At 31.5% G+C, this 20130-nt stretch overlaps 1 protein-coding gene across 12 annotated transcripts in view; it reads right to left on the reverse strand.

Moving 5' to 3' along the window:
* Positions 1-20130, reverse strand: part of LOC111429421 (Potassium voltage-gated channel protein Shaker) — a 411559-nt gene that overhangs the window by 133905 nt on the left and 257524 nt on the right. The gene's annotated exons all lie outside the window — the stretch shown is intronic.

The raw sequence follows: 20130 nt of genomic DNA on the forward strand, positions 1-20130 counted from the left end.
GCCTGCGACGCATTGTAAACGTGAGGTGGCCGATGGTATCCAATGAAGACATGGAGGGAAATTGAACATCTTGCTGCTAACTGGACCAGATGGAGAGCCTTTATTGCTACCGTATGCTGTATTAAGAGCGACAGGAAATAAATTAGTCAAGTAGTCAGGTCAATATACACCATGATTCCTAAATTTACATGTCGAAAAATGTATAGCAATAAAAACTTGCCAAACACACTGAAAATAAAGCCCGAAACTAAAACTATATAATACTAGTTATAAGTTATATTTGAAAATTGGTTATTATATTATGAAAGTAAAAAAAGATTTAATCAATTACTGTTTAATTTTGAGTTAGGTAAACGCAATTTGTGTCATGCATGATTTGTGTAACATTAATTGCCGAACTTCCGGTTTTTCATTGCAGTAAAGTACGACAAAAATTTTGTACCGATTTCCGAAACATATATACATTGTAACTTGTAAACTTATAAATTTGTAGTTTTGTAAAACAATACCAAGAGAATGTAAAAATAGCAAATGTTTAAGCATTTCTAAGAAGTGAAATGTGTTTTAACAATTTAAATGACCACTTTGCAACAGTTGTTATTTCGTATATTACTGTTATATAACATTGTTTATTTAAATTAACTAGCCAAAATGTAACAATTAATTTATGTTAACAAAATTATTTTCGATTATAAATCTCTTTTAATTTAATCTGAATGTTGTAAACATTTTTTTAAAAGGTAAAAAGGTACTTTTTAGTTTGTTGGAGTAACCAAAAACCTTGCAATGAACTTTTTTTGTGAAGCAAAGCAAATTGTATACTTGATGTACAAGTGACAGATTTAAACCCCGCTTTTCCGAGTGAATTTTTCGTAATGAAAACTATGTGAAGACAAAAAACAAACAAAAATTACCAAAGGATTAAACCTAAGGCTAGAAATGTATGAAACTCGCCAGAACAATGGACGGATTAATTATCTAGAGATACCATGACAGGCAAAAATTAAGATCGTTTAAATGAATGGAAAGAGATCTTTATTTTGTTCGCTTTAATAACCTAAATAGAACAACTCTATTAAAACAGAGAGTATCGATCGGAAGCATCCATAAAATTAACATTCAATTACATTAATGCGCTCGCTCATTTTATTATTATTATTATCATCATCTCCCTCTATCTCTTTCACACACACACACATATTATATAATAATATCTAAAATATTTGACATTCTCAGTAGTATTAGATGACAGGAAAAATGCGTGTTTTTAAGATGTACGTGTAGAATTTTCGGGGTTAGAAGTAACCGGTTCGTTTTTGTCCCAGTGTTATTAGTCTCGCCCTCTCTATTGATCTCGGTTTCGACGCGACCTCTCAGCAGAGGTCGCTGCAACGTTTCCATGCACATAGGGCCTATGCCTCCGGTAAACTGCAGGCCGTTTTGCTAATTGTTTGCGGAACGGTTCCATTCCCCGGTTCAACCCCCGTTGTTTTATCAATTTTCTAGGGAACCAGTGCACCAATTAATTATTTAAAACAATTAACTTAGATTATAAATAATCTTGTAAATAAATCTTATAATAAGTAGAATGTGGGTGTGCTCTAGTTTACATGAAAAATGTTTTAAGCCGGCTTTAATAGTTATTATTCATATCGAGGCTCAAATGCTTCATAGATGACAAAACAAATTAAACAAGAAATCTCTTCGTCAATCGTAATGCTATAAAAGAAATGCCGTTTATCATAAGACTGTATATAGTTCTAATATTATAAGAGTCATCAATGTTATAAACAGTATTCAATCCATCATTACGTGAGTAGCCATAAAATTGTTAATTGAGATATATTAGTGGAAGAAAACGATCATTAATGGACTCTGATTGTGAGATATATTTCCACTAGAAATGCTCAAGTGATGCGTAGCCGAGATGACTATGTGAGTTTTATTTATTCAGTAAGTCTTTTGTTAGTTTCACTGAAAATGATACTCTATACTATATGCGATAGAATTAATTAAGTTACTTTGTGGAAAGAGTCAAGTGCTATTCTAAATTTTCGAGTATTCCCCCCTTGCCGTACACAGAGGGTTTCAACAGTTTCAATCTTGGTATTTATTAATGACATTCTCTTCTATATTGAGAATAGTAGTTGCGTTTGGCCACTTACAATTAGTGAAATCAAATCAGTTCAGATGTTAAAGTATTAATTTTTGCTTTAAACTAAAGACTTGTTGAATATGTGTACATTATGGGGCTTTGGGTGAGCCGCGTCATTTGCGCACTAAAGCGAGATGTGGATACGGTTCCAACTAAGACCGGGATAATAGCATGCTATTCTTCGGGTTTCTCTCTTTTAACCTAAAGTATATTGGAATAGGGTCACATTCGTTCCAGTATACACCTCCTCAAGGTATAGCGAAAAGCTGTTTGTTTACTAGGTGAGGTCGATTTTAATAAGGATTGTAAACCCCTCTTTAAAACTTTAGAAGTTACTTTCGTCTCATTACGGATATCACTATAAGATGAGAGATAAAATTGTTCAAAATGAACAACAATCTACAACTAATTAATACTGTATCTTATATTCCGTTGTTATTGATATGACTAACCACGTTTTAATTTTTAACAGCTTTGATTTACATTTACATATTACTGTTGAGCCTTTTTGAAAGCAAGAGGTATTAGAAATTCAAATCAAACTATTAGTTTAAATTGGTGTACCGAATCAACTATTCTGCATGTAAATTAATTTCTATTCGAACTTTAATTATTATTATTTAGCGTTTAACTTCACCTCCAAAACTCATTTCAGTTCTGAAATCAAACTATGTAAAATCTGCGAAGTTCAAATGTTACCATGTTCTCTAAAATCAAAAAATCACACCACCTTTCAACTCTATAAGATTTCTTTTTTTTTGTTAAAATTCGCAAAATATTCTTAATTTTTAACAGATTTCTACTGCATTTATTAATTCCAATTTTTGACCAGGCACAAATACTCCAAATATATAATGCTTATCACATCTAAAAGCTTACTAAGCTGGAGGTTAATAGAAAAATACGAAAACATAATGTAATCAAAAATAAACCAAATATCGAATAAGGAAGTTATTACATCAACAAAACCATATTAAATGACTACTTTACGGTACGAAAACATAACAAAGTAAAAACGACCAACGACGTCAACTAATACACCGCAATATGTTTATTCTCTAGAATTTGCTTTAGGTATACTTTGTACAATATACAAAGTATATTTTAACCGTAATAACCAAATATAGTTTATTAGTGATATTTGTAAAATATCATTTTTCTTCATGCTATCCGCATAAGCTTTCCACATTTTTCCCTATCAATGGAAACTTGGTTTGATATACTTTATGACATTGCTATCAAGTAATCTATCTTTCATTTGAATAGCGAAGCATATGAAATTAGCACATCAATATCAAGCATTGTACGGGTTGACACAGGTAGTGCGATGTTGGAGTACAATATATCGAAATTTGAGGAGAGTTAGGCAGCTTTGTGTCTATTTATCCGTAAAAGAGGAATCAATTAACTGTTTCTAGTGCTATATACTGACGATGGATCATAATTGGATATGATAGAAAAGAAATATAAGAACTGATTCCAGACGGTTACAGTGATTAGAATATGTCATTGAATTGTGAATTGTCATGAGGCATCGAAGTATTCTCAAAGATTCAAAGCAAAGATGGATGTTGTTATAAACAAATTAAGCTAAAGGTTTCCAAAACAGTGGGTCCAAAACTACTCTAAAATTTTTAACTATACCAGAAAACTGAGTAACAGGTGAATGGAGAAGAATGCAATCAGTAAGTCTCGCGCAAGGATTTGGATATCTAACTCTATTGCTATTATCTAAGAATCATCTAAACATGTGTGGCAGAAAACTTATAGTTATTATTCCAGAACAGACAAACATTTTTCTTAAAAGAATTTTTCATTATTCATTAATTTGAACATCATTTTATCATTAACTCTTAATCAGACATAGCGCCTTACATTTTTCAAACCAGACAAGAAAGCTTTATCGAACACATTATTTCATCTCTTAATTTACATGGGATATTAATTCATTTTTTATCATGTTATAGTTGAGGATCGTCGTTGATCGTATTTTCTGTAGATTCTTGAATCTACAGAAAATAATTTTCAAGACACCATTCTAACCTTTTTTAAATGAAATGAGTATTAAGGGAGTTACTACATTAATTATGATGGTAAGTACTAATATACTAGATACGAAGGAGATGTTATAAGGCTTTTGTATTTAGAACTGAAATACTCAATTTAGTGAGTTATCTATAGGACCAATACAAATATTAATACACATCAGAAGTATGTTTTGAAGAAGAAGTATTTCATGTGAGGTAGCTATCGATTGCGAATGGAGCCTCAGAGTATATGTTGGAATAGAAACATCAGAAAATTTTAATTAATAGATGATATATTACCTAGATGAGATCTAGGTAATAACAAATGAAATGTGATACGTACAACGGTTGAGATTAAACCGTGTTGTTAAATCCAGAGCAGATCACTCCAAATTTCTAGAATTGTTGTTGCACAATTTGCTGTACCGAGTTTCTTATAAATCTAATGAAAAGTTGCAACAAAAAACGAGGTATCGTGAGTTACTTTCAAAAAGCAGATAATACATTGTTTATAGTTTCCTGCGAGGGTTTAGTAAGTATATCACGAGCCGCAAAGACATTCACAACAGAAATTGAAGTAGTTTAACACAGTTTGAAATAAATTGGAATAATAAAAACAAGGGAAGTGCACTTATCTGTTGAAATATGATAACCAACAACAGGTGTGCCTGCCAGAATAAGACATATACCACATATTGATCAATAAACTACGTGTGTGGTTAACTTGTTAACCATGAAGGGTAAATTCAGGTCGTCACCAATTACAATAATAATCTGGATGGTAATGGAAAATTCTCGTCTCCTGATATCAATAAAATAAGACCACGGGTTATAAAAAAGTTAAATCGTAAGTATCATAGGACAAGAGGTTAATTTTCTAATTTTAATTGACAGTTTTAAGGTGGCAAGTATGTTGTGTGTTTAAAATTATGTACTTCAAATAATTTGATTTGGTTGTGCATTACAAAATAACAACAAGATACTATATTAGTTAAAATGACATGTAACGGCCACCACTATCACGTAAGTTTTTTTCTAATTTAACCAGCCTGATTTTGAAGCCTACTTTATTGATTTAATTATAAGTTGAATCTACGTTCTGTCTGAGTAAATATTAACGAGAAGAAACATACTGATTCTGAAATGATTGGTTCTGAACACGAATCTATTGCTGGTGGTACTGAACATTATTTAGAATCTGATGTATTTATGAGCGATAAAAACTATGTGCCTGATACAGACGATGTAAAAGATGATGTGCTGGCAATGAATTAATTAGGAATGACAACTAGTACAAAAAACGATTTAGATGGAAATGTGCTAATTAAAGTCAGTGAAACGTGATAAGATTAAAATGAAACAGTCAAATTCGTAATGGAGTTGTGATTTCAAGTGCAAAAAGGATTGAATGGTGTACTGAGTCGCATATTAGAAAGAGTAACTCTGATTGTTAAGGTTTACTTCTTGCTTCTAAAGCTGAATTCAGGGTGTGTAAATCGTTCATTATGAAAACACTCAGTGTTTGTAAAGGAACAGTAGAACACGCTTTCAAAACAAAAGGAGAAAAAGGTATATCTGATAGAAATGACATGTTGCAATTGCGCGTCCTTGTTTAAATTTAGAACGGAAAATGAAGAAATTATGTCATTGTCGCTTGCGACCGAGGCGCTACAATTCAGGCGGTTACTTGGGCCATAATGAATCTTAATGGCTTCAACTGTGGTGCCTCGGCCACAAACGGTCACGGCTTTCGTATCTTAGTGGGTGACAACAATACTTCGTGGGCTACTTATACAAATACTTGTTGCATTCCAAGGTCATGAAGTTTACGTTGTCGCTTGCGGAAGGGCGCTGCAATGCAGACGGTTACTTAGTGTATTTTGAGAATAACGACTTCAATAGTTTTCATATTTCAATGCTTCTCCGGCAAACCACGTCGGCTAAATTTATGGTAAAGTCGAGGTCGGTCACGGCCCTCGGTTAAATTTAAAACGAAAAATAAATGACTATATCTAATTTAGCTAAGGTCTTGGCTTTGGCAACAATACTTATGTAAGTTTTTTTGCAATCCAAGGTTATGAATATTTATTTCTAATGGCTTGGAAAAATGTTACATGTACTGGCAGTTACATGTAGTATTCTGGGCATAATTATTTTATTACTATTATTATTTTTTTTTATTTTATTCGGGATACTATACTAGGAAAAGTACTGAAAGATAGTATTTAGATTCCAAATTAATCGAATTGCTTTCTCTTTATGTCCCATTATAAAGAATTCTGTGAATAAGATACCTCAAACAGACAACTACAAACATAAAGAAACAAGACCTTGGAGCAATACTAACTTTCATCAAAGACATACATTTGCCCTAAACTTTTGGAGGGCTTAAGTTACGATAGATCTTATAGGTCGCGGTGACGAGATGAACTGCTCCCCTCACCCTGCTGTAATAACAATAATATAAATCAGTTTCCTAGTACAGTTATCTATTTTCTGATACTTGCAGTAGTCAGAATAGAAACCAAAATATTGCTTTACGTAGTACGGAAAAATTCCAACATTATGAGTATACAGCAAAAGTTCTGGAAACTGGTATAGATACATGGAAGTAGACTGCATGCACAGAGTGATAGAAAAAACTCAAAAGTATTGTACTGTGTTTACCAGTTATGATTAGAGTTAACAATTTTCCGCAAACACATTGTACTAGAACTGAAATTTTCCGATGTAGTTTATCTAGACAAGCTTTCAAAATTACTGATAAAAACAAGCTGAGGAATGTCTTAGGTGAGGAAGTTAACTAGTTGAAGGTAAAATGTTTTAGATATTTACAATCTAAATCAGGAGTGCTTCAATATAGATACGATCACACTCCCGAATGTAAAGAAATGGTTGTGCCACAAAAAGGCTTATGCAAAGGTAAGAAACACGACTTATTACTGCTATGTAAAGGTGAAAATTCGCCTATTCCTAAAGAATTTCACCATTTTTATAAGAATTTATTGGCTGTCGGCGATATAAAAGACGCCGATATCTATTGACGGCAGTGATTTCGAATGTGAAAATGAAATACCGGAAAGGTTTTAAGTTAACTCCAAGATTTATACAAATATAATCACAATAAACAAAACAAGTTTTCCATTTTTAAGAAAAAAAGTGCCTGTATTTTTGTTGTTCAATAAACTGTTTCATTAAACGTTTAAAACTGAAAACGCTAATTACACAAAACTCTATTTTGGGAATTATCGGGTTTTGGCAGTAACCCAACGGTATCCCTGTCATACATAATCAGTGCTACGATGTGTGTTAATAAAACGTTTAATACCAAATCAAACATTCATAGTCTATGAGTTCCGACCTTGATGATGAATATGAAAGGATTTTCACAAAAAAAAATTGTTTGTAGACTTTTTTACTTATAATCTTTGAGTAAAATTGTACTTAAGATGATTATATGAAGTTATTGAGTTTAAAACCTATAACAGTAATGTTTTTGATATTCGCAAATAAATAACGTATTTCTTTTTATTAATTTCACAAAAGATTATTCCTATTTGTAAATGAACCGAATTTTATTGTAGTTAAAATACATATTTTGCACGAATGTAATTTGTTAATAATAAATTATTCATCTTTTGTGTTGTTAAATAACCAATCAACAAATTTTATATGCGTAGCGATTTGTTTAAAATTAATAAATTTAGAATGGTTTATAGGAAACGTCAATGCGATATGTTCGAAAATTGCCGTTCCACTTTTAGTTTAAAAAACAAACACCAAACCGAATGAATTAAAATGCGACGTTAAAACGCACGTTTGTCTTCTCGTTCCATATTAACATCCCAATACCGTGTGTATATGAACATTTTGACGAAGATGATTTATGGTAACTTTTATCGACAATAATTCTACTAAAGTTTACTCTTAAATATGTCGAATATGTAAAATCTTTTATAAATATCTATCATGAGCTGTATATAAGTGGGTGGTGCAAACTTTTCAATGATTTAAATGTTATAAATATTTACAAAAATTTTCAAACACAATGGGAAATTAAATCAACTAAAATTATCTTTAAATTATTGTACTTTATCCTATTATTTAAAGATATACGTGATGTCAGTTTGTGAAACTTTCTGGTTCAGCATTAAAGTAGTTTTAATCTCAGAAACACGAAATGTGTTAACGAAGTGATTTTCTCCTGCAGGGAAAGAGAAATTAAAGGGTCACCATCTCATTATAACTAACTAAGTTAAGACGTAACCGAGAGAAACACTCTAGTTTTCGCTGGTTCGAAAAATGGTATATATAATTACTCAAAAGCTGTACATCTAAAATTTTGGCAGCCGCAAAATTTAGGGAACATAAAACAGGGCCGTGATTAATGGCAGTCGAATTTTCGCTCGTGATTTTCGACTGCCACGGTATTGAGACGTGAAGAATTGATGGCTCTGAAATTTAAATATAGCATCACTTTGAAAGGTATCCTTGTGTATAAATCCGAACAAAAAAACTAATAATAATAAACTTTAAACACTGACTTATGTACCTTCTAAATAAATATATAAACCCTTTTATTTGACTTTTACCACACCTACCATTTGAAATGTTATACGTTAGCATTATATTCATCGCCGTCACCGACACACCACTGAATCGATACCACAGAATGACAGATACGCTGGTTTTAGATTAACGATTTTAGGATAGCGTTTAACCTACTTTATATTCATGATATTAGTATTATTTTAAATATAGTTGCTTAGATGCTTTTTTTAATTTTTTAACTCCATTTTTCGTTTAAAAACGATAAGATATCTTATACTAGTATTTACGATCAATTTACTCTTGTTTAATACTAAAGTCTTTACAGAAACGTTTAAAGCTAAGAAAGAGAAACAATTTACAATGCTCGAGGAACACTTCCGACGAAAAACATCGTCTACTGTCGGAGCCTTCTAACTCCCTGAAAGATGCACTAGAATTTCCGTCCCAGTTCCCTTTGTGGTGGATGAAAAGGCTTTTGTTTCCGTATTGCGTTCAGTTACGTTCGGGAACACAAAGATTTAACCTCAAATAAAGCTGTGACGGAACTAATTTATTACATGTTAAATCCAGAAGATTGATGGCCGATTTTTTATCCAGATTCTTTCTCATCACAAAATCTAACGACTTTATCGTTATAAATTTGAGCCACTAAAACTTAGGGCGCACAACTAACAGTACGTTCCTTATACGATCGTGTTTTCGTGATTAATTGAGTCACGTAATTAATTCTAACGGCGCAATGAGGTTTGAATTACGTGGCTTCTGCGGAAGCTTCTGTGAGTGACAACTACATGACCATTTATTGTTTGTGGTAAAGTCTAAACAAGATATGTAATATCATTATGTGTGTAAATTGAATGTATGTGAGTTCAGTTTGTAATTTCTACGTTTTGATGATGAATAATAACAATTGATATGTTTGATAACTAAATAAATCATTGATGGTTTATAAGTAATCATTAATCATAGATTAAATATGAAGAAAAAATTATCGATGTAATGCCAGTTATAATTTCACGTAGTTTTATTGAACCAAGCAATATAAAATGGATGTTAAAAATGTATGGTTGCATTTTTAATGTGATTATTTTTATTTCTGTGGAATATTAAATTAGCGATAATCAATAGTTTCAAACCGAACAGAGACATATCTAGGGTCCTTAAAATTAACTAGGACAATAGGTACCAATTATTATCCAAATACAAAGAAAGCGACTGAATAAAACATAGTTAATCGAAGTTCGATAATTACAGAAGAAATGTAAGATGCAAACTACAATTTTCTTGTTAAAAAATCTGATGGGTTTAATAGATTTGGAGCTCCATCCGGCTATTCATTTTCTTCTAGAAAACTTAATCTCGGCGGAGTAACCTTCAAATATTGAAATTTCTGGCCGCTAAATCAGGGTTTTCCTAGAATGTTGAATACGAAATTTTTAAGCGGTTCGTCCTATTTTCTGAATTGCTCTCAGAAGCAATGAACTCTATAAAATCCTAACGGAAACTTTTAAAAGATCGTTTGCTATCTTCTTTATTTGTAGACATATTAAAGTTATTCATGTCATCTGATTAAATATGGTAGCTCATTCCGAAACCAAAAGTAAATAAAATTTCGCTCATTTCTTTCTGGTTACTCTATAAATTTATATCCTAGCATAGTATTTATTATTTGCATCTTAATAACTAAATTTAGATCTAGCAGGAATATGTGAGCCAATATTGACTTATGTATATGTATACACAGAATTTTTAAGAAAAAGTACTTTGAATTTTGACATAAAACTTTGGCAACATATTTTCGGATTAACTACTATCGATTAATATAAATTTAAAAAGAAACAATTTTGTGACCTTCTAAATCAGATTCCCCCCTTAAGTCAGAAAACGGTAACATTGAATACGATAAAAGTTACAATAACAAATATGTGGAAACAAATGATAAAGAACAAAGTTGTAACGTTGGAAAACCTAACTGCAGTAAGTGGTCGAAAAAGACTTTGCCTACAAGACCTAGATCGAAACGTGTTATTTCTCAGCAAGAAATGTTTTTGGTCCTAAAGGTTTTATCTCTCGTACTTGGATATTTTCAATTCTTATGGTTGTAGCATAGAATTTATCCGAATGGGTATCGGTGTCAAATGGAATTTATTCCTGGTTAGATATTAATTATATTCAATATATGTTCAATTTGATACTCCGTCCGGCAATACCTAACGAAGAGCTATGGCCGATCCAAAGAAACCTTTTTTTCTGACGAGATTGTACCATTCATGACATGTTGATACACTTTAGGTGTAGTTACTCCTTTCAACAAAATATGCGCCACAAACCTGCTATGTATGGCCACAAGGGGAACAGCATAGTTGGTGGTCTTACACTTTATGTACACTATTTGGAGGTGTATGTGAGCTAACAACCAGAAGAAGTATTTATCACAAGTTCAAGAGTATCAACTGTAATAATTGGTATACTAATGTTTTTTTTTACACGAGATCTATCCACACATTATTCTTTAACACTTGTGGAAAGTATTAAGATATTCCCTGAGTATCATTTTGCGCCATTAAACATTAAGGAGCAAAAAGGAGAATTTTTGGCTTTTGTAACATGTTCTTGGTATTTTATATTCCAATAAAGGAGAGATCCATAACCATTTTGTCTACGATGCATTTTATTAGTACGTAACCACAAGAAACCTGACGAGCTTATGTTAATAAAATGATATATATTTTTTTAAACAAATCTGACTGGATCTGGTAACTGGGAAAAGGGTTAAAATTATGACAAAAAGTAGGTTGTATCGGTTACTTAATTAAAATCGACGGTAATTGAACGAAAAAATGGAGCGGAAATTTCCGCATCGTTTGCAATCTATCGATAGTATATTAAGTTAAAAACGCACGGCAAATTAAAAAAAAACCAGATAATTCGATTATGTGTTTACCTATTGCGTTTATGTAATTTCTCTGAAATTTGCTAGTGAATTGGTTTTCGTAATTAGCAAATTATACACACAAAATTAAGTTTTTTTTTAAAATATTTCAATGCTAAATTTTTGTTAATACGAAAAAATTTCTAAAACACCATGTTTAGTTACATGATTTGGTTAATTGATGTCTAAATGGTTTTCATTAACAAACAATCAACGTAACAACAAAACTTTCTAATTTATTAAAAAGTATTGAGTTTACCAAATTCAAACAGCGGTCCAATGTAGAAGTTTAGGCAGAAAAGTAAATACATTGTATTTTGTCTAATTGCGCTTATGATATTTTATGTTTACTTTTTCCTATTTTGTTTTGGTCCATACATTCCATATATTATTAAAGATAGGATATTAATAATCAGATAAAATAAAGTACGACAGGTTGCCAAATGACTAACAAGATGGTATCTTAAGAGATTGACGATAACATTATACAGGAGTGCAGAAGTCATGACTTCGTTGGAAGCCGATAATAGTAACGTGATTGACGATCAAGAAAAATTGGTGTGACTGCTGCAGAAACAATATCTGAAAATGTTATAGCACAAAACATTATAGACAATAGTAAGGAGATCGTGAAAAAAATCATACAATCAGGTTTGTGGAATGGAAAGTAGAAACAATAGAAAGAAATCTGATTAAACTGATTTCTTATATGTTGTTACTGCATTTAATTAAAAAGGTACAAAGTAAGTCTAGGATCGTAGTTTTTATTTCTCAAACAGCTTAAACATCAAAACTGGTAAAAACTGATTACTTGTTAATCGTTTGTCCTCCAACTCCTTATACTATCTGGTATTCTATCATTTAGTTGTGCTGTATGGTTAGATCTTTGGGGATCCAAAGTTGGCCGTTACGCTGTGTATAATTTTTTGTGGAGTGATGCTTTTCAGCTTTGATTTTAGTTTTTAATTTGTAAAGAAATTTCATCTAGAGAAAGTGTTACTTCTCTAGATAGCAACGAAGAATATTTGTGATTTCAAACAGATAAAAATTTGTGAATTCATTTGTGCTGTAATAATATTGAGTTGATTCACAACAAACTTGATTGCTTTGACCAATTTGTGGTCTAAAAGTGATGTCTATGTTACTAGGATTACAGACTAACTACACCAAAAAATCTCAAATTTACAACAGGAAAAGTAATAACAAAAGTTTTAATAGAAACCGAAATTATTATGTTGTAATAACTTATCAATTTTGTAATGGTTTTATATATTTAGTTTTATCCTTTATGTATTTGTATGTAGACACAGTTGACAAAACTAAAACGTTTTGTTATACATATTTGTTTGAAAACCATTGTTATCATAACAAAAACTATTCATGGAGTATCCAACTTATCTTGTAGTTCGACATCGATTATGGATGGGCCCTAAAAGATGAATTTAATATTTATAACATTAGGTATACATGTTACCATTAAACATTATCCTTCCTCCGGCACGACTAAAAATACATATTGAGAGATAATTAAGAACATGATCAATTACCGCAAAAATAACTTAATGATAAGTTCATAAGTTTAATTGAAAATGAACGAATACTACAAAGTAAAATTCATTAATACTTGTGGATAGGATAATTGCAGATATATCAGATTTGAAGATGTTAAAGCATTGCAAAAACACTGTAAGAAGACAAAAGTAAAGTCAAAAATGTATAATAAATATTAAAAATAATAAAAACGGGAACTTTAACTTACTAGAATTACTTACAAGAATTATAGTTCAATTATTGGCGAATTGGATTCGTCATGTGCAATTGTGCGTTGAAATGCAAACCAGCACTTTGAAAATATGTTATAAATACTTGATTTTGTAATTGTTTGGCGTTGATAAGTATTTTAATTGTTCTTTACTGAATATCTGCGATTCTCAAAACTGGACGTTAACTTATTTAAAAAAATTAACAAATTAAAATTAATTATTCAAGCGATATCTAAGTTTTTAACACCACATTATTAAGAAAAAAATTTTAATAATGATAAAAGTATAAAACATTAATGAACACGATATTAGATTACAATGAAAGAATAGATTAAAATTAGGGTAAAATTTATTACGTAATAAACAGAGAAATATTAAAATTTAAAATTGTGACTTATTTTTAAACAAATATTCGTGAAATGTGGTGTTTAAATCTCAACCCTTGTGGCCAATATAGGTTTTACCGCATTATAAACTTTCCACTACTCTCCTTTGATAGTAATATAGAGTAATAACTCTCTCCACATGTATTTACTTAACTATCAATTAGTATTTGTATTGTAGTAGGTAATATCAGAACCAGATTAATATTTAATCAACACATATCGTTCCTAATAATGTTATAGATATTAAACATATACCGGGTGAGTCGGGAGGAACGGACCAAACTTTAGGAGTGTATTGTACACTAAAATATAATGTATAAAAGCTGATATGTCCTTATCCGATTTTCTATTATTTTCTTTTTTTTTTATTGCATAACTCTTACTGCATAACTACAAGTAAACAAAATCTTATATGTACATTAACTTATACATTTTCGGTTTCGTTTACTAAGAGCTCTTGTCCAAAATAAAAAAAAATAAATAAAAATCGGATAACAACATATGAGTTTTTTTACATTATTTTGAAGGGTACAATACAATTTTAAAGTATAGTCCGTTCCTTCCGACTCACTCTGTATATCTTAGCGCTCAAAATGTGTTGATAATTATATGGTGTTGATTATGCTGAATTATTTCAGCGAGGTACAATGAAGCACCAATTTTATGAAACAAGTCAAAGTATTTCAGATATTCAATTGAAACTGATGAAACAACATAAAGGATTTATTTCGACAAAAGAGGTAGATAACAAGAGATTTTATTATTCCTTACAAGATTTAAGCCGTGAAAAAAATGTGTTTCTGTGATTCTGATACATTTGACTGTGGAGCAAATCAGGATCATACATTTTTTGATTGCGGTGTGGTGTAATGATAACAAATGGTTAAGAAGGTTAAGATAGTTTACAGTTCAGCGTAATGACGAACATTAGATTTTGTATAGTACAACGACCCAAGTACTGAAAGGTAGAAAATTGATGATGAAGATAGATGACGATCTCACGGAATTCTACATAATGTTCATTATGACAGTGTATTACTTTCGTACTACACCTAGTGACCATGTAAAAGAGCTGAAGTTTAAAGCGACTAATATTAACCACATGAAAAAGTAAGTTGTGTACTGAAAAACAAAGTGTAATCACGGCTATTAAGGTAGGTGATATACGGAAGTGTAATGTTAACTATTTGAAAGAAGTTGAAATGAAATAATAATAAGTAGGCCTCTTGACCTCTAAAGTTTTTTATTAATTAAGTTTATGTGCTTGGTACTAGTTTCGACATATTATGATGTCATCTTCAGCCAAATAGTTAAATAGTTACAAAATCACGCTGAACAAACAAATTTCTACGTTAAAATAAAACATTATTTAAAAGAAACACGAAAATAACTATTCAAAACAAGAAAACACAATACCGTATACAATACCATACACAATTGAACTCCAAAGACGACTACAGTAAACGACCTACTTATTATTATTTCATTTCAACATATATTATACATCTAATATAATGAATCTTTAAAAAAAAAATTTGAAAGAAGGACCAATTAATAATTTCTCAATTAGAAGGTTGAAAATGGAAATCAATCAGAAAATAAGTGCATTGGTTTAAGAAAAGAATATAGTAATTGCGCAATGAAGCAGTTTTAGTTCAAGAAGTTACGAATCTGCCTGAAGTCCTCAACTTGAACGAGTTTACTCATAAGGAAGGGAATATTTGTTAAAGGGCGGTCTGTTTAGCAGAACCCGACCGCGATCCTTGTAGAATAGGAACTCCGTATCTAAGTAGTTAAAACTTGACAATGTCAGGTACAATCATCTCGTTGTATCAAATTGTATCAAGATTGCAGAGTAACTGAATAATTTGAACATAATTTCAAAGCAACCAAAATAATCCTAATTTAAGAGATTGACTTTTTAACATTATTACAAAAAATATTTGGAAGATTTGTCAATTTTATTAATAATGCTGCTTTATCTCAATCCACATTCTATTAATTCCAAAATGAGTATACTCTACAAACAATTAAGTTAATGAGATGATTGAAATTATTAAGTGCATAAATAATTTTCAAAATTAATTACTTTATTTAAATCAGCTTGGTACTCAATATAAACGCTAACACTGAAACGATGGATGTAATAATTCAAGTTGTTATGAAAATTCATTTTCTAATGTTAAAAACGTTTTTACTTCATTCCATTAGATTTTAAGTGCCAATCCATTGATTCTAATAATTTGCACTTCGCCTAATTAACAACCAAATGTTGGCTCCCTTTATGTATAACTCGCATTGTTTCACCTGATTCTACATTCAAAATCCGGAAGAGCCCGACGGAACCGATCCCCATGTTCTTCTGAGTATGCTTATTGTACGTATTATATAATCAAATTTAAATAATTTATATTCTAATATACATTTTCTAATCTCAAAATAAGGAAGATAAAAATCAAATTCAAATCAATCTATTTTTCTACAAACTTAGACAATTTTTTAAAACAAATTATGTTGTAATAGTAATCGCATGTTTCAAAAAAGAAATGGACTTAATATTTCTTTTCCTATTAAATGATGCTCAATGTATTACATCTTTGTTCAGATTGTTTGTTTTCGGTTTCCGGGAAGCAATTCAATTACGGTTCAAAGGTCTGTTCCTAACTACTGGCTATCTTTAAGATTTCAAATTGTTTTTAAAAACGTTTTCCACAGACAATTGCACAGAAATCTAAAACATCCTTACAATGCCAATTACGTGACATTTTATTTTATAACTATAGAACCAGATAGAATTGAGGATAAAAAGAAACAATTTTGAAGACACAAAATATTTGATTTCTCTATACACTCACAAACGTAAAAGTCAAAACACCAATACGAGCATCGGTTGAGCGTTATGTTCATTCTTGCGTTATTTCATGGTTAAACAACGATGACGATCTATCTAACCGTTTCTGTTGAAAAAAAATGAAACTGTTGCCAGCTAAAGGCTTGTTTGCCAACTCGTCATTAACGCCACTTATGCCTTCATATTGAAGTATTGATTAACTCTATTGAGCGTTAAATATTTTAAAATTTTACAGATACACCCATACCTCGCTTTACGGCATAGATACGTTCCACGAAACTTGGCCGCAAAGTAAAAAGCCGTATAAGGAATCAATTATTCTAATACATCGAAAAAAAGTTTTTTTTGTCGTTATAGCGAAACATTTTAGGCCGTAAATCCAAAACGTGCCTTAATTGAAGAAGGCCGTTATGGCGAAATGCCGTAAGCATTGTAAGAAACAATGACGTGGTGGAGTAAAATCATTATAAATACAGTACAGTTGAAATGTTATGTAAACTTTAAGAAGTATACTTGTTTATAAAAATCAAAAATGTTGTTGAGTAATAATTCTAGGTTAGGCTGTTATTTATATGTATGTGAAATTTTTCATAAAAATCAAGATGTTCTGATTATATTTAAATTACGACCTGTTTGGTCAATAGAAAAATTATAACAATCTGAATTATATTTTTATATACACCACTAAGGTTGAAGGGCTTAAATATTAGTTAATTGAATATCGGAATTACAAAGCTGGAAAAAATGCAAACAAATAGGTGAGGTTGTGGTTTAGCGTAACAAAATCACATTAAAAAGGAATACTAATTGTCTCAGAAATGATGACAATTTTAGTTATATACCAGAAGAGTAGTTAACTTCTTAAACATCTGAGTTTTTGGGAAAAAATATGTTGGATTTATTAGATATTATAACATCACAAATTATATATGCTGCTTTCATGATTTTGGCTTAAAATTGTCGAGGACAACTTCTTTGTTATGGTGGCCAACGACCATAGATCTGAAAACATTGGCACAGTAATTATAGTTGTTCCGGATCTTTCTCAATCGTTAATGTTGTGTGATAGCATTATTTACGATAGAATTGACAGACGATTTCCAGAAATCATATTTTTGTCAAGGTTGAAGATATTGGCTCAACATGGAAAAAAATTAATGAACAGAGCATAGATAGAACATAATGTTTTTATTTATCTCGATGATGTAGTAACAGTTCCCGAGAGATTTGAACATCAACTTATAGTATTTGAAGAGGTTTATGGTGTTTATTGGAAGACCTTACATAAAAATATATATTTTGCTTCATCATGTTCATTCAAGCTTATTTTCAATTAAGTAATGATTAATCTGGATTCAATACGTTGCATCTTTGATTACCTGCTTGATATTCCGGTAGGCGATGGTTATTGTATCCGTATAAATATCATTGAATTTTTGGTATGCTTGGATACCGCCAAGGCAAAGAGATTTTTACGTATCTGTTATTGTCTTAACCAATAACATTATTAACAATGTTGTCAGGAAGCAATATAAATGACAACGTGTCTACTAATAGAACAGTAGGATAAAAAGAAGAAGAGGAAGAGTTACCATGATAACGTCATGGCTGCTTCCGTTGGTAATAGAGGGGGGACCCAGTGAGTGTAAGAGCCCCCCCTCATACCGCCGTAAGTAACGTGACAAAGACGACGGTTTATCTAACCGGAAAAAAACCGGCCCAAAATTCCTGAAGAAGTTAGGAGGAACCCTGTCCGGCACAAGAGTCCCCTCCCAAGATAAGTATTTTTAATTAAAAAAAAAACAAAAATTTGGCGTGCTCTTATTACATGTGCGAGTACCCGATCGGATGGCGTTGCTGGCCCCGATGGAGAACACACAAGGCGCCAAGAGTGGAAATAGTGGAGGGTGTAGGAGTGTTCCCCCAACAGCTCCCGTTGACAACACCTGCGAGCATATCATTTCTTGTTAATGAACATGGGTCCCTGGCGTTCTCCTGAAAAAAGACAGGAATGGTGGGCCCGGGGGATCTCGTTGGAGAGCCGTTGCCGCTCCAAACATTGTCTTTCTCTTAATTTTTCTGTTTTAGGAATGTGCGATATTTTTGTACAACTGATTGTTTCTTTGTGTGTGCCCTCTACCTGATATCCTGCTCTTGAGTCTCGGGGTTTTCTGGCTGCCCGGACTTGTTACCCCCTGAGGGGTAGTGGGTGCAGAGATTGGAGGCTCCGAGAGGATGACGGAAAGAATGTCAAAAAAAAATCGAATAGAACAGTTCTATATGTAAAAATGCATATGCTATAACCACACGTAACGCAGACTTCTGCAAAAGATACTGCTTAGAAGAAAAGTCAACCGAACATGTTTTGTACGACTATTAAACTCCTCACGATGCCACAGTCTCTTCTTGAGGAATGAGTGGAATCAATGACAGAAGCGTAATAAGAACGGTACAACGCTAAATCCAGTCTTTGCCACCAAGGCTAGATCTACATATTCAATTTTTCTATAAAATTACTGCAGTTCTCAAAAAGTCGCTATTACAGGTTATTGTGGACGTCGGCCTGCATGATCATTGCACGACGTCAGTTGAACTTCTTCGCCCTAGTTTTTATGTATACTTATGAACATAAGGATTTCTTTGGAATAGTTTCTTATCATCTTGTGATATATATGCTTTTGCGTAAGCCAAAACGTTTAAGATTTTTTTTTCGTTATTATATCATTAATTAACTAATTGTTTACTATTTTAAATAAAACTTAATAATAAGAATAATATTAAGATTAGTGTATTGTGTGCATAGTTATTAATACAAAATTGTTGGTTTGTGCAATATTTTGAATCAAATCCGAACCTTATCTGAACACCCACTTGTAACTTTTTAGTATCGTCACGTACCGATAAGCACGTGCAAGTCGTGCAAGTTATATTCGATAGCACTTAGTGATGTGGTGAGACTTTTTCAAAAATAACATAAAACAAAAAAAATAGAAAAAATATTGATAGATATGTAAACCCAATGGTAGCAACTATTTAAAAAAGAATGGCATAATCGGATAATCAGATTTAATAAAGCCGTATGATTCATTGTTTATTAATTAATATCTGTCACGTTGTTTAGTATCACAATAAATTATAAATCATCGCAAAATAAAGCTACATAAAAGTTACACAAATAAATAAATATCCTGGGAGATACATTTTCATTCTGTTCGTAACTGCAAATTGGTTAAAAAAGGGGGATTCATTAGTTTCATTAAGGGTGGCTGTATTAATTGTCGAATTCGTGTTTCCCTCTTTACTGATAACATGGTTAACATCTATGTATATCCATTCTCATTAAAATGGAAACATAGTTTTAATGTTTACACGTTGGACGCTAAAAATGCCAATAAAATCGTTATTTATCGTCAGAGAAAATTAAACCACTACATACACATGGTGTGTAAATGATAATAATTTGCC

Source organism: Onthophagus taurus, chromosome 1, assembly GCF_036711975.1.
Source record: "Onthophagus taurus isolate NC chromosome 1, IU_Otau_3.0, whole genome shotgun sequence".
Classification (NCBI taxonomy): Eukaryota; Metazoa; Arthropoda; class Insecta; order Coleoptera; family Scarabaeidae; genus Onthophagus; species Onthophagus taurus.